The following is a 16260-nucleotide window of genomic DNA, read 5'->3' as shown; positions in this document are numbered from 1 at the left end:
CTACTACTGGTCTTCCAGGGAATGATCAAAGCGTAGACTGTTTGAGACATTACTCCCATGGAGGAAAGTGCGCATGGTGACCGTTGTAATCATTCCCGATGCAATTTCTGTGTTTCATCAATACTTTGATGGTCCGCAGATTACAGAATGCCCCCACATGTGCATCGGAAAATACTACTGGTCCTCCAGGAAACGATCAAAGCGTAGACTGTTTGAGACATTACTCCCATGGAGGAAAGTGCGCATGGTGATTGTTGTATACAATCCCGATGCAGTTTCTGTGTTTCAACAACACTCTGATAGTCCACAGATTACAGAATGACACCAGATGTGCATCGGAAACTACTACCGGTCTTCCAGGGAACGATCAAAGCGTAGTCTGCTTGAGTCATTATTCCCATGGAGGAAAGTGCCCATGGTGACTGTTCTATTCAATCCCGAGGCAATTTCTGTGTTTCATCAACACTCTGATAGTCCACAGATTACAGAATGCCTCCAGATGTGCATCGGAAACTACTACTGGTCTTCCAGGGAACAATCAAATCGTAGACTGTTTGAGACATTACTCCCATGGAGGAAAGTGCGCATTGTGACTGTTGTATTCAATCCCGATGCAATTTCTGTGTTTCTACAACACTCTGATAGTCCACAGATAACAGAATGCATCCAGATGTGCATCGGAAACCACTACTGGTCTTCCAGGGAACAATCAAAGAGTAGACTGCTTGAGATATTACTCCCATGGAGGAAAATTGCGCATGGTGACTGTTGTATTCAATCCCGATGCAATTTCTGTGTTTCATCAACACTTTGAAGGTCCACAGATTACATAATGCCTCCAGATGAGCATCGGAAACTACTACTGGTCCTCCAGGGAACGATCAAGCGTAGACAGTTTGAGACATTACTCCCATGGAGGAAAGTGCGCATTGTGACTGTTATATTCAATCCCGATGCAATTTCTGTGTTTCATCAAAACTTTGAAGGTCCACAGATTACAGAATGCCTCCAGATGTGCATCGAAAACAACTACTGGTCTTCCAGGAAACGATCAAAGCGTTGACTGTTTGAGACATTACTCACATGGAGGAAAGTGCGCATGGTGACTGTTCTATTCAATCCCGATGCAATTTCTGTGTTTCAACAACACTCTGATAGTCCACAGATTACAGAATGACACCAGATGTGCATCGGAAACTACTACTGGTCTTAAAGGGACCGATCAAAGCGTAAAATGTTTGAGACATTACTCCCATGGAGGAATGTGCGCATGGTGACTGTAGTATTCAATCCCGATGCAATTTATGTGTTTCATCAACACTTTGAGGGGCCACAGATTACAGAATGCATCCACATGTGCATAGGAAGCTTCTACTGGTCCTACAGGAATCGATCAAAGCGTAGACTGTTTGAGACATTACTCCCATGGAGGAAAGTGCGCATGGTGAATGTTGTATTCAATCCCGATGCAATTTCTGCGTTTCATCAACACTCTGATAGTCCACAGATTACAGAATGACACCAGATGTGCATCGGAAACTGCTACTGGTCTTGCAGCGAACGATCAAAGCATAGTCTATTTGAGACATTTCTTCCATGGAGGAAAGTGCACATGGTGTCTTTTGTATTCAATCCAGATGCAATTTCTGTGTTTCATCAACTCTCTGATAGTCCACACATTACAGAATGCCCCAAGACGTGAATCGGAAACTGCTACTGGTCTTCCAGGGAACGATCAAAGCGTAGACTGTTTGAGACATTACTCCCATGGAGGAAAGAGCGCATGGGGATTGTTGTACTCAATCCCGATGCAATTTCTGTGTTTCTATGAGACTCTGATGGACCACAGATTACAGAATGCCTCCCGATGTGCATCTGAAACTTCTACTGGTCTTCCAGGGAACGATCAAAGAGTAGACTGCTTGTGACATTACTCCCATGGAGGAAAATTGCGCATGGTGACTGTTGTATTCAATCCCGATGCAATTTCTGTGTTTCATCAACACTTTGAAGGTCCACAGATTACATAATGCCTCCAGATGAGCATCGGAAACTACTACTGGTCCTCTAGGAAATGATCAAAGCGTAGACTGTTTGTGACATTACTCCCATGGAGGAAAGTGCGCATGGTGACTGTTTTATTCTATCCCGATTAAATTTCTGTGTTTCATCAACACTCTGATAGTCCACAGATTACGGAATGACACCAGATGTGCATCCGAAACTACTACTTGTCTTCCAGGGAACGATAAAAGCGTAGACTGATTGAGACATTACTCCCATGGAGGAAAGTGCGCATCGTGACTGTTTTTATTCAATCCCAATGCAATTTCTGTGTTTCATCAACACTTTGAAGGTCCACAGATTACAGAATGCCTCCAAATGTGCATCGGAAACTACTACTAGTGTTGCAAGGAACATTCAAAACGTAGACTGTTTGAACCATTACACCCATGGAGGAAAGTGCGCATGTTGACTCTTGTATTCAATCATGACGCAATTTCTGTGTTTCATCAACACTCTGATAGTCCACAGATTACAGAATGCCCCCAGATGTGCATCGGAAACTACTACTGGTCTTCCAGGGAACGATCGAAGCGTAAACTGTTTGAGATATTTCTCCCATGGAAGAAAGTGCGGATGGTGACTGTTGCATTCAATCCCGATGCAATTTATGTGTTTCATCAACACTCTGATAGTCCACACATTACAGAATGCCCCCAGATGTGCATCGGAAACTACTACTGGTCTTCCAGGGAACGATGAAAGCGTAGACTGTTTGAGACATTACTCCGATGGAGGAAAGTGCGCATGGTGACCGTTGTAATCAATCCCGCGGTAAATTCTGTGTTTCATCAACACTTTGATGGGCCATAGATTACAGAATGCATCCAGATGTACATCGAAAACTACTACTGGTCGTCCAGGGAACGATCAAAGCGTACACTGTTTGAGACATTAGTCCCATGGAGGAAAGTGCGCATGGTGACTGTTCTATTCAATCCCGATGCAACTTCTGTGTTTCAACAACACTCTGATAGTCCACAGATTACAGAATGACACCAGATGTGCATCGGAAACTACTACTGGTCTTCCAGGGAACGATCGAAGCGTAGACTGCTTGAGTAATTATTCCCATGGAGGAAAGTGCGCATGGTGACTGTTCTATTCAATCCCGATGCAGTTTCTGTGTTTCAACAACACTCTGATAGTCCACAGATTACAGAATGACACCAGATGTGCATCGGAAACTACTACCGGTCTTCCAGGGAACGATCAAAGCGTAGATTGCTTGAGTCATTATTCCCATGGAGGAAAGTGCCCATGGTGACTGTTCTATTCAATCCCGAGGCAATTTCTGTGTTTCATCAACACTCTGATAGTCCACAGATTACAGAATGCCTCCAGATGTGCATCGGAAACTACTACTGGTCTTCCAGGGAACGATCAAAGCGTAAACTGTTTGAGACATTACTCCCATATAGGAAATTGCGCATGGTGACTGTTCTATTCAATCCCGATGCAATATCTGTGTTTCATCAACACTCTGACAGTATACAGATTAAAGAATGACACCAGATGTGCATCGGAAACTACTACTGGTGTTCCAGGGAACGATCAAAGCGTAGACTGCTTGAGTCATTATTCCCATGGAGGAAAGTGCGCATGGTGACTGTTCTATTCAGTCCCGAGGCAATTTCTGTGTTTCATCAACACTTTGAAGGTCCACAGATTACAGAATGCCTCCAGATGTGCATCGGAAACTACTACTGGTCTTGCAGGTAACGATCAAAGCGTAGACTGTTTGAGACATTATTCCCATGGAGGAATGTGCGCATGGTTACTGTTTTAATCTATCCCGATGCAATTTCTGTGTTTCACCAACACCCTGATAGTCCACAGATTACGGAATGACACCAGATGTGCATCGGAAACTACTACTTGTCTTCCAGGGTACGATACGAGCGTAAACTGTTTGAGACATTACTGTTATGGAGGAAAGTGCGCTTGGTGACTGTTGTATTGAATCCCGATGCAATATCTGCGTTTCATCAACACTTTGAAGGTCCACAGATTACAGAATGCCTCCAGATGTGCATCGGAAACTACTACCGGTCTTGCAGAAAACGATCAAAACGTAGACTGTTTGAACCATTACACCCATGGAGGAAAGTGGGAATTTTGACTGTTGTATTCAATCCCGATGCAATTTCTGTGTTTTGTCAACACTCTGATAGTCCACAGATTACAGAATGCCCCCAGATGTGCATCGGAAACTACTACTGGTCTTCCAGGGAACGATCAAAGCGTAAACTGTTTGAGACATTTCTCCCATGGAGGAAAGTGCGCTTGGTGACTGTTGTATTCAATCCCGATGCAATTTCTGTGTTTCATCAACTCTCTGATAGTCCACACATTACAGAATGCCCCCAGATGTGCATCGGAAACTACTACTGGTCTGCCAGGGAACGATCAAAGCGTAGACTGTTTGAGACATTCCTCCCTTTGAGGGAGGTGCGCATGGTGACTGTTGTATTCAATCCCGATGCAATTTCTGTGTTTCATCAACACTTTGATGGTCCACAGATTACATAATGCCTCCAGATGAGCATCGGAAACTACTATTGGTCCTCCAGGAAATGATCAAAGCGTAGACTGTTTGTGACATTACTCCCATGGAGGAAAGTGCGCATGGTGACTGTTTTATTCTATCCCGATGCAATTTCTGTGTTTCATCAACACTCTGATAGTCCACAGATTACAAAATGCCCCCAGATGTGCATCGGAAACTACTACTGGTCTTCCAGGGAACGATCAAAGCGTAAACTGTTTGAGACATTTCTCCCATGGAGGAAAGTGCGCATGGGGCCTGTTGTATGCAATCCCAATGCAATTTCTGTGTTTTATCAACACTTTGAAGGTCCACAGATTACAGAATGCCTCCAGATGTGCATCGGAAACTACTACCGGTCTTGCAGGAAACGATCAAAACGTAGACTGTTTGAACCATTACACCCATGGAGGAAAGTGCGCATGTTGACTTTTGTATTCAATCCCGATGCAATTTCTGTGTTTCACCAACACTCTGATAGTCCACAGATTACAAAATGCCCCCAGATGTGCATCGGAAACTACTACTGGTCTTCCAGGGAACGATCAAAGCGTAAACTGTTTGAGACATTTCTCCCATGGAGGAAAGTGCGCATGGGGCCTGTTGTATTCAATCCCGATGCAATTTCTGTGTTTCATCAACACTCCGATAGTCCACAGATTACAAAATGCCCCCAGATGTGCATCGGAAACTACTACTGGTCTTCCAGGGAACGATCAAAGCGTAAACTGTTTGAGACATTTATCCAATGGAGGAAAGTGCGCATGGTGACTGTTGTATTCAATCCCGATGAACTTTCTGTGTTTCATCAACAGTCTGATAGTCCACACATTACAGAATGCCCCCAGTTGTGCATCGGAAACTACTACTGGTCTTCCAGGGAACGATCAAAGCGTAGACTGTTTGAGACATTACTCCCATGGAGGAAAGTGCGCATGGTGACTGTTGTATTCAATCCCGATGCAATTTCTGTGTTTCATCAACACTTTGAAAGTCCACAGATTACAGAATGCCTCCAGATGTGCATCGGAAACTACTACTGGTGTTGCAAGGAACATTCATAACGTAGACTGTTTGAACCATTACACCCATGGAGGAAAGTGCGCATGTTGACTGTTGTATTCAATCATGACGCAATTTCTGTGTTTCATCAACACTCTGATAGTCCACAGATTACAGAATGCCCCCAGATGTGCATCGGAAACTACTACTGGTCTTCCAGGGAACGATCGAAGCGTAAACTGTTTGAGATATTTTTCCCATGGAAGAAAGTGCGCATGGTGACTGTTGCATTCAATCCCGATGCAATTTTTGTGTTTCATCAACACTCTGATAGTCCACACATTACAGAATGCCCCCAGATGTGCATCGGAAACTACTACTGGTCTTCCAGGGAACGATCAAAGCGTAGACTGTTTGAGACATTACTCCCATGGAGGAAAGTGCGCTTGGTGACCAATGTATTCAATCCCGATGCGATTTCTGTGTTTCATCAACACTTTGAAGGTCCGCAGATTACAGAATGCCTCCAAATGTGCATCGGAAAATACTACTGGTCCTCCAGGAAACGATCAAAGCGTAGACTGTTTCAGACATTACTCCCATGCAGGAAAGTGCGCATGGTGATTGTTGTATACAATCCCGCGGCAAATTCTGTGTTTCATCAACACTTTGAAGGGCCATAGGTTACAGAATGCCTCCAGATGTACATCTGAAACTACTACTTGTCTTCCAGGGTACGATAAGAGCGTAAACTGTTTGAGACATTACTGTTATGGAGGAAAGTCCGCATGGTGACTGTTGTATTGAATCCCGATGCAATTTCTGCGTTTCATCAACACTTTGAAGGTCCACAGATTACAGAATGCCTCCAGATGTGCATCGGAAACTACTACCGGTCTTGCAGGAAACGATCAAAACGTAGACTGTTTGAACCATTACAACCATGGAGGAAAGTGCGAATTTTGACTGTTGTATTCAATCCCGATGCAATTTCTGTGTTTTGTCAACACTCTGATAGTCCACACATTACAGAATGCCCCCAGATGTGCATCGGAAACTACTACTGGTCTTCCAGGGAACGATCAAAGCGTAAACTGTTTGAGACATTTCTCCCATGGAGGAAAGTGCGCTTGGTGACTGTTGTATTCAATCCTGATGCAATTTCTGTGTTTCATCAACACTCTGATAGTCCACACATTACAGAATGCCCTCAGATGTGCATCGGAAACTACTACTGGTCTTCCAGGGAACGATCAAAACGTAGACTGTTTGAGACATTCCTCCCTTTGAGGGAGGTGCGCATGGTGACTGTTGTATTCAATCCCGATGCAATTTCTGTGTTTCATCAACACTTTGATGGTCCACAGATTACATAATGCCTCCAGATGAGCATCGGAAACTACTACTGGTCCTCCAGGAAATGATCAAAGCGTAGACTGTTTGTGACATTACTCCCATGGAGGAAAGTGCGCATGGTGACTGTTTTATTCTATCCCGATGCAATTTCTGTGTTTCATCAACACTCTGATAGTCCACAGATTACGGAATGACACCAGACGTGCATCCGAAACTACTACTTGTCTTCCAGGGAACGATAAAAGCGTAGACTGATTAAGACATTACTCCCATGGAGGAAAGTGCGCATCGTGTCTGTTGTATTCAATCCCAATGCAATTTCTGTGTTTCATCAACACTTTGAGGGTCCACAGATTACAGAATACCTCCAGATGTGCTTCAGAAACTACTACTGGTCTTGCAGGGAATGATCAAAACGTAGACTGTTTTGAACCATTACACCCATGGAGGAAAGTGCGCATGTTGACTTTTGTATTCAATCCCGATGCAATTTCTGTGTTTCACCAACACTCTGATAGTCCACAGATTGCCGAATCCCCCAGATGTGCATCGGAAACTACTACTGGTCTTCCAGGGAACAATCAAAGCGTAAACTGTTTGAGACATTTCTCCCATGGAGGAAAGTGCGCATGGGGCCTGTTGTATTCAATCCCAATGCAATTTCTGTGTTTCATCAACACTCCGATAGTCCACAGATTACAAAATGCCCCCAGATGTGCATCGGAAACTACTACTGGTCTTCCAGGGAACGATCAAAGCGTAAACTGTTTGAGACATTTCTCCCATGGAGGAAAGTGCGCATGGGGCCTGTTGTATTCAATCCCGATGCAATTTCTGTGTTTCATCAACACTCCGATAGTCCACAGATTACAAAATGCCCCCAGATGTGCATCGGAAACTACTACTGGTCTTCCAGGGAACGATCAAAGCGTAAACTGTTTGAGACATTTCTCCCATGGAGGAAAGTGCGCTTGGTGACTGTTGTATTCAATCCCGATGCAATTTCTGTGTTTCATCAACACTCTGATAGTCCACACATTACAGAATGCCCCCAGATGTGCATCGGAAACTACTACTGGTCTTCCAGGGAACGATCAAAGCGTAGACTGTTTGAGACATTCCTCCCATTGAGGGAGGTGCGCATGGTGACTGTTGTATTCAATCCCGATGCAATTTCTGTGTTTCATCAACACTTTGATGGTCCACAGATTACATAATGCCTCCAGATGACCATCGGAAACTACTACTGGTCCTCCAGGAAATGATCAAAGCGTAGACTGTTTGTGACATTACTCCCATGGAGGAAAGTGCGCTAGGTGACTGTTTTATTCTATCCCGATGCAATTTCTGTGTTTCATCAACACTCTGATAGTCCACAGATTACGGAATGACACCAGACGTGCATCCGAAACTACTACTTGTCTTCCAGGGAACGATAAAAGCGTAGACTGATTGAGACATTACTCCCATGGAGGAAAGTGCGCATCGTGACTGTTGTATTCAATCCCAATGCAATTTCTGTGTTTCATCAACACTTTGAAGGTCCACAGATTACAGAATACCTCCACATGTGCTTCAGAAACTACTACTGGTCTTGCAGGGAATGATCAAAACGTAGACTGTTTGAGACATTTCTCCCATGGAGGAAAGTGCGCATGGGGCCTGTTGTATTCAATCCCGATGCAATTTCTGTGTTTCATCAACACTCCGATAGTCCACAGATTACAAAATGCCCCCAGATGTGCATCGGAAACTACTACTGGTCTTCCAGGAAACGATCAGACCGTAGACTGTTTGAGACATTACTCCCATGGAGGAAAGTGCGCATGGTGTCTGTTGTATTCAATCCCGATTCAATTTCTGTGTTTCATCAACACTCTGATAGTCCACACATTACAGAATGCCCCCAGATGTGCATCGGAAACCACTACTGGTCTTCCAGGGACAGATCAAAGCGTAAAATGTTTGAGACATTACTCCAATGGAGGAATGTGCGCATGGTGACTGTTGTACTCAATCCCTATGCAATTTATGTGTTTCATCAACACTTTGAGAGGCCACAGATTACAGAATGCATCCACATGTGCATAGGAAGCTTCTACTGGTCCTACAGGAATCAATCAAAGCGTAGACTGTTTGAGACATTACTCCCATGGAGGAAAGTGCGCATAGTTACTGTTGTATTCAATCCCGCGGCAAATTCTGTGTTTCATCAACACTTTGAAGGTCCACAGATTACAGAATGCCTCCAGATGTGCATCGGAAACTACTACTGCCCTTGCAGGGAACTATCAAAGCGTAGACTGTTTGACCCATTTCTCCCATGGAGGAAAGTGCGCATGGTGACTGTTGTATTCAATCCCGATGAACTTTCTGTGTTTCATCAACACTCTGATAGTCCACACATTACAGAATGCCCCCAGATGTGCATCGGAAACTACTACTGGTCTTCCAGGGAACGATCGAAGCGTAAACTGTTTGAGATATTTTTCCCATGGAAGAAAGTGCGCATGGTGACTGTTGCATTCAATCCCGATGCAATATCTGTGTTTCATCAACACTCTGACAGTATACAGATTAAAGAATGACACCAGATGTGCATCGGAAGCAACTACTGGTGTTCCAGGGAACGATCAAAGCGTAGACTGCTTGAGACATTATTGGCATGGATGAAAGTGCGCATTGTGACTATTCTATTCAATCCCGAGGCAATTTCTGTCTTTCATCATCACTTTGAAGGTCCACAGATTACAGAGTGCCTTCATATGTGCATCGGAAACTACTACTGGTCTTGCAGGTAACGATCAAAGCGTAGACTGTTTGAGACATTACTCCCATGGAGGAATGTGCGCATGGTTACTGTTTTAATCTATCCCGATGCAATTTCTATGTTTCACCAACACCCTGATAGTCCACAGATTACGGAATGACACCAGATGTGCAGCGGAAACTACTACTTGTCTTCCAGGGTACGATAAAAGCGTAAACAGTTTGAGACATTACTGTTATGGAGGAAAGTGCGCATGGTGACTGTTGTATTGAATCCCGATGCAATTTCTGCGTTTCATCAAAACTTTGAAGGTCCGAAAATTACAGAATGCCTCCAGATGTGAATCGCAAACTACTACCGGTCTTGCAGGAAACGATCAAAACGTAGACTGTTTGAACCATTACAACCATGGAGGAAAGTGCGAATTTTGATTGTTGTATTCAATCCCGATGCAATTTCTGTGTTTCGTCAACACTCTGATAGTCCACAGATTACAGAATGCCCCCAGATGTGCATCGGAAACTACTACTGGTCTTCCAGGGAACGATCAAAGCGTAAACTCTTTGAGACATTTCTCCCATGGAGGAAAGTGCGCTTGGTGACTGTTGTATTCAATCCCGATGCAATTTCTGTGTTTCATCAACACTCTGATAGTCCACACATTACAGAATGCCCCCAGATGTGCATCGGACACTACTACTGGTCTTCCAGGGAACGATCAAAGCGTAAACTGTTTGAGACATTTCTCCCATGGAGGAAAGTGCGCATGGTGCCTGTTGTATTCAATCCCGATGCAATTTCTGTGTTTCATCAACACTCCGATAGTCCACATTTTACAAAATGCCCCCAGACGTGCATCGGAAACTACTACTGGTCTTCCAGGGAACGATCAAAGCGTAAACTGTTTGAGACATTTATCCCATGGAGGAAAGTGCGCATGGTGACTGTTGTATTCAATCCCAATGCAATTTCTGTGTTTCATCAACACTTTGAATGTCCACAGATTACAGAATACCTCCACATGTGCTTCAGAAACTACTACTGGTCTTGCAGGGAATGATCAAAACGTAGACTGTTTGAGACATTTCTCCCATGGAGGAAAGTGCGCATGGGGCCTGTTGTATTCAATCCCGATGCAATTTCTGTGTTTCATCAACACTCCGATAGTCCACAGATTACAAAATGCCCCCAGATGTGCATCGGAAACTACTACTGGTCTTCCAGGAAACGATCAGACCGTAGACTGTTTGAGACATTACTCCCATGGAGGAAAGTGCGCATGGTGTCTGTTGTATTCAATCCCGATTCAATTTCTGTGTTTCATCAACACTCTGATAGTCCACACATTACAGAATGCCCCCAGATGTGCATCGGAAACCACTACTGGTCTTCCAGGGACAGATCAAAGCGTAAAATGTTTGAGACATTACTCCCATGGAGGAATGTGCGCATGGTGACTGTTGTACTCAATCCCTATGCAATTTATGTGTTTCATCAACACTTTGAGGGGCCACAGATTACAGAATGCATCCACATGTGCATAGGAAGCTTCTACTGGTCCTACAGGAATCAATCAAAGCGTAGACTGTTTGAGACATTACTCCCATGGAGGAAAGTGCGCATAGTTACTGTTGTATTCAATCCCGCGGCAAATTCTGTGTTTCATCAACACTTTGAAGGTCCACAGATTACAGAATGCCTCCAGATGTGCATCGGAAACTACTACTGCCCTTGCAGGGAACTATCAAAGCGTAGACTGTTTGACCCATTTCTCCCATGGAGGAAAGTGCGCATGGTGACTGTTGTATTCAATCCCGATGAACTTTCTGTGTTTCATCAACACTCTGATAGTCCACACATTACAGAATGCCCCCAGATGTGCATCGGAAACTACTACTGGTCTTCCAGGGAACGATCGAAGCGTAAACTGTTTGAGATATTTTTCCCATGGAAGAAAGTGCGCATGGTGACTGTTGCATTCAATCCCGATGCAATATCTGTGTTTCATCAACACTCTGACAGTATACAGATTAAAGAATGACACCAGATGTGCATCGGAAGCAACTACTGGTGTTCCAGGGAACGATCAAAGCGTAGACTGCTTGAGACATTATTGGCATGGATGAAAGTGCGCATTGTGACTGTTCTATTCAATCCCGAGGCAATTTCTGTCTTTCATCATCACTTTGAAGGTCCACAGATTACAGAGTGCCTTCATATGTGCATCGGAAACTACTACTGGTCTTGCAGGTAACGATCAAAGCGTAGACTGTTTGAGACATTACTCCCATGGAGGAATGTGCGAATGGTTACTGTTTTAATCTATCCCGATGCAATTTCTATGTTTCACCAACACCCTGATAGTCCACAGATTACGGAATGACACCAGATGTGCAGCGGAAACTACTACTTGTCTTCCAGGGTACGATAAAAGCGTAAACTGTTTGAGACATTACTGTTATGGAGGAAAGTGCGCATGGTGACTGTTGTATTGAATCCCGATGCAATTTCTGCGTTTCATCAAAACTTTGAAGGTCCACAAATTACAGAATGCCTCCAGATGTGAATCGCAAACTACTACCGGTCTTGCAGGAAACGGTCAAAACACAGACTGTTTGAACCATTACAACCATGGAGGAAAGTGCGAATTTTGATTGTTGTATTCAATCCCGATGCAATTTCTGTGTTTCGTCAACACTCTGATAGTCCACAGATTACAGAATGCCCCCAGATGTGCATCGGAAACTACTACTGGTCTTCCAGGGAACGATCAAAGCGTAAACTGTTTGAGACATTTCTCCCATGGAGGAAAGTGCGCTTGGTGACTGTTGTATTCAATCCCGATGCAATTTCTGTGTTTCATCAACACTCTGATAGTCCACACATTACAGAATGCCCCCAGATGTGCATCGGACACTACTACTGGTCTTCCAGGGAACGATCAGATCGTAAACTGTTTGAGACATTTCTCCCATGGAGGAAAGTGCGCATGGTGCCTGTTGTATTCAATCCCGATGCAATTTCTGTGTTTCATCAACACTCCGATAGTCCACATTTTACAAAATGCCCCCAGACGTGCATCGGAAACTACTACTGGTCTTCCAGGGAACGATCAAAGCGTAAACTGTTTGAGACATTTATCCCATGGAGGAAAGTGCGCATGGTGACTGTTGTATTCAATCCCGATGCACTTTCTGTGTTTCATCAACACTCTGATAGACCACACATTACAGAATGCCACCAGATGTGCATCGGAAACTACTACTGGTGTTGCAAGGAACATTCAAAACGTAGACTGTTTGAACTATTACACCCATGGAGGAAAATTGCGCATGGTGACTGTTGTATTCAATCCCGATGAAATTTCTGTGTTTCATCAACACTTTGAAGGTCCACAGATTACATAATGCCTCCAGATGAGCATCAGAAACTACTACTGGTCCTCCAGGAAATGATCAAAGCGTAGACTGATTGTGACATTACTCCCATGGAGGAAATTGCACATGGTGACTGTTTTATTCTATCCCGATTCAATTTCTGTGTTTCATCAACACTCTGATAGTCCACAGATTACGGAATGACACCAGATGTGCTTCAGAAACTACTACTGGTCTTGCAGGGAATGATCAAAACGTAGACTGTTTGAACCATTACACCCATGGAGGAAAGTGCGCATGTTGACTGTTGTATTCAAACCCAATGCAATTTCTGTGTTTCACCAACACTCTGATAGTCTACAGATTACAGAATCCCCCAGATGTGCAGCGGAAACTACTACTGGTCTTCCAGGGAACGATCAAAGCGTAAACTGTTTGAGACATTTCTCCCATGGAGGAAAGTGCGCATGGGGCCTGTTGTATTCAATCCCGATGCAATTTCTGTGTTTCATCAACACTCCGATAGTCCACTGATTACAAAATGCCCCCAGATGTGCATCGGAAACTACTACTGGTCTTCCAGGAAACGATCAGACCGTAGACTGTTTGAGACATTACTCCCATGGAGGAATGTGCGCATGGTGTCTGTTGTATTCAATCCCGATTCAATTTCTGTGTTTCATCAACACTCTGATAGTCCACACATTACAGAATGCACCCAGATGTGCATCGGAAACCACTACTGGTCTTCCAGGGACAGATCAAAGCGTAAAATGTTTGAGACATTACTCCCATGGAGGAATGTGCGCATGGTGACTGTTGTATTCAATCCCTATGCAATTTATGTGTTTCATCAACACTTTGAGGGGCCACAGATTACAGAATGCATCCACATGTGCATAGGAAGCTTCTACTGGTCCTACAGGAATCAATCAAAGCGTAGACTGTTTGAGACATTACTCCCATGGAGGAAAGTGCGCATAGTAACTGTTGTATTCAATCCCGCGGCAAATTCTGTGTTTCATCAACACTTTGAAGGTCCACAGATTACAGAATGCCTCCAGATGTGCATCGGAAACTACTACTGCCCTTGCAGGGAACTATCAAAGCGTAGACTGTTTGAGACATTACTCCCATGGAGTAAAATTGCGCTTGGTGACTGTTGCATTTAATCCCGATGCAATTTCTGTGTTTCAACAACTCTCTGATAGTCCACACATTACAGAAATCCCCCAGAAGTTCATCGGAAACTACTACTAGTCTTCCAGGGAACGATCAAATCTTAAACTGTTTGAGACATTACTCCCATGGAGGAAAGTGCGTATGGAAACTGTTGTATTCAATCCCGATGCAATTTCTGTGTTTCATCAACACTCTGATAGTCCACAGATTACAGAATGCTTCCAGATGTGCTTCGGAAACTACTACTGGTCTTCCAGGGAACAATCAAATCGTAGATTGTTTGAGACATTACTCCCATGGAGGAAAGTGCGCATTGTGACTGTTGTATTAAATCCCGATGCAATTTCTGTGTTTCTACAACACTCTGATAGTCCACAGATAACAGAATGCATCCAGATGTGCATCGGAAACTACTACTGGTCTTCCAGGGAACAATCAAAAAGTAGACTGCTTGAGACATTACTCCCATGGAGGAAAATTGCGCATGGTGACTGTTCTATTCTATCCCGATTCAATTTCTGTGTTTCATCAACACTCTGATAGTCCACAGATTACGGAATGACACCAGATGTGCTTCAGAAACTACTACTGGTCTTGCAGGGAATGATCAAAACGTAGACTGTTTGAACCATTACACCCATGGAGGAAAGTGCGCATGTTGACTGTTGTATTCAAACCCAATGCAATTTCTATGTTTCACCTACACTCTGATAGTCTACAGATTACAGAATCCCCCAGATGTGCATCGGAAACTACTACTGGTCTTCCAGGGAACGATCAAAGCGTAAACTGTTTGAGACATTTCTCCCATGGAGGAAAGTGCGCATGGTGAATGTTGTATTCAATCCCGATGCACTTTCTGTGTTTCATCAACACTCTGATAGTCCACACATTACAGAATGCCTCCAGATGTGCATCGGAAACTACTACTGGTGTTGCAAGGAACATTCAAAACGTGGACAGTTTGAACCATTAAACCCATGGAGGAAAGTGCGCATGTTGACTGTTGTATTCAATCATGACGCAATTTCTGTGTTTCATCAACACTCTGATAGTCCACAGATTACAGAATGCCCCCAGATGTGCATCGGAAACTACTACTGGTCTTCCAGGGAACGATCGAAGCGTAAACTGCTTGAGATATTTCTCCCATGGAAGAAAGTGCGCATGGTGACTGTTGCATTCAATCCCGATGCAATTTATGTGTTTCATCAACACTCTGATAGGCCACACATTACAGAATGCCCCCAGATGTGCATCGGAAACTACTACTGGTCTTCCAGGGAACGATCAAAGCGTAGACTGTTTGAGACATTAGTCCCATGGAGGAAAGTGCGCATGGGGATTGTTGTATACAATCCCGCGGCAAATTCTGTGTTTCATCAACACTTTGAAGCGCCATAGATTACAGAATGCCTCCAGATGTACATCGGAAACTACTACTGGTCGTCCAGGGAACGATCAAAGCGTACACTGTTTGAGACATTAGCCCCATGGAGGAAAGTGCGCATGGTGACTGTTCTATTCAATCCCGATGCAATTTCAGTGTTTCAACAACACTCTGATAGTCCACAGATTACAGAATGCCTCCAGATGTGCATCGGAAACTACTACTGGTCTTATAGGGAACGATCAGACCGTAGACTGTTTGAGACATTACGCCCATGGAGGAAAGTGCGCATGGTGTCAGTTGTATTCAATCCCGATGCAATTTTTGTGTTTCATCATCACTCTGATAGTCCACACATTACAGAATGCCCCCAGATGTGCATCGGAAAGCACTACTGGTCTTCCAGGGACCGATCAAAGCGTAAAATGTTTGAGACACTACTCCCATCGAGGGATATGCGCATGGTGACTGTTGTATTCAATCCCGATGCAATTTATGTGTTTCATCAACACTTTGAAGGGCCACAGATTACAGAATGCATCCACATGAGCATAGGAAGCTTCAACTGGTC

Source organism: Schistocerca gregaria, chromosome 7, assembly GCF_023897955.1.
Source record: "Schistocerca gregaria isolate iqSchGreg1 chromosome 7, iqSchGreg1.2, whole genome shotgun sequence".
Classification (NCBI taxonomy): domain Eukaryota; kingdom Metazoa; phylum Arthropoda; class Insecta; order Orthoptera; family Acrididae; genus Schistocerca; species Schistocerca gregaria.
This window is presented reverse-complemented; position numbering follows the sequence as displayed.